Source organism: Penaeus monodon, chromosome 25 (assembly GCF_015228065.2).
Source record: "Penaeus monodon isolate SGIC_2016 chromosome 25, NSTDA_Pmon_1, whole genome shotgun sequence".
NCBI lineage: Eukaryota > Metazoa > Arthropoda > Malacostraca > Decapoda > Penaeidae > Penaeus > Penaeus monodon.
The window spans coordinates 22338112-22338440 of NC_051410.1; the positions used below are offsets into that span (position 1 = coordinate 22338112).

At 31.0% G+C, this 329-nt stretch overlaps 1 protein-coding gene across 1 annotated transcript in view; it reads right to left on the reverse strand.

The window, feature by feature from the left end:
* LOC119589351 (steroid transmembrane transporter SLC22A24-like) overlaps window positions 1-329 on the reverse strand; it is a gene marked incomplete in the record, with an annotated part of 23143 nt that overhangs the window by 994 nt on the left and 21820 nt on the right.

The window sequence follows — 329 nt, forward strand, 5'->3', positions numbered from 1 at the left end:
TTACAAAAAAAAAAAAAAATCCATCTCTCTGTGAACGATTATACATAAACTAATTACAGATAAATTCCGGTGAGGATTAAATTATGACAAATTAAAACTCTATACCATCAGTAGATTCTTATTCAGTCATCATAATACACACCGATGCTGATGTTACATAATTACGAATAGAAAATTCTCTTCTATCACTGAATTTCCTTTTTGCTACTTTCTCGCTACGTATATCCCCTAAGATTTTGTAACTTGATATGACTTTGCCTTATAGCACATTTCATTTGTTCGGAAAGAATTTTCTCAAGTCGTTCTCTACTTTCAGATATACACGTGTG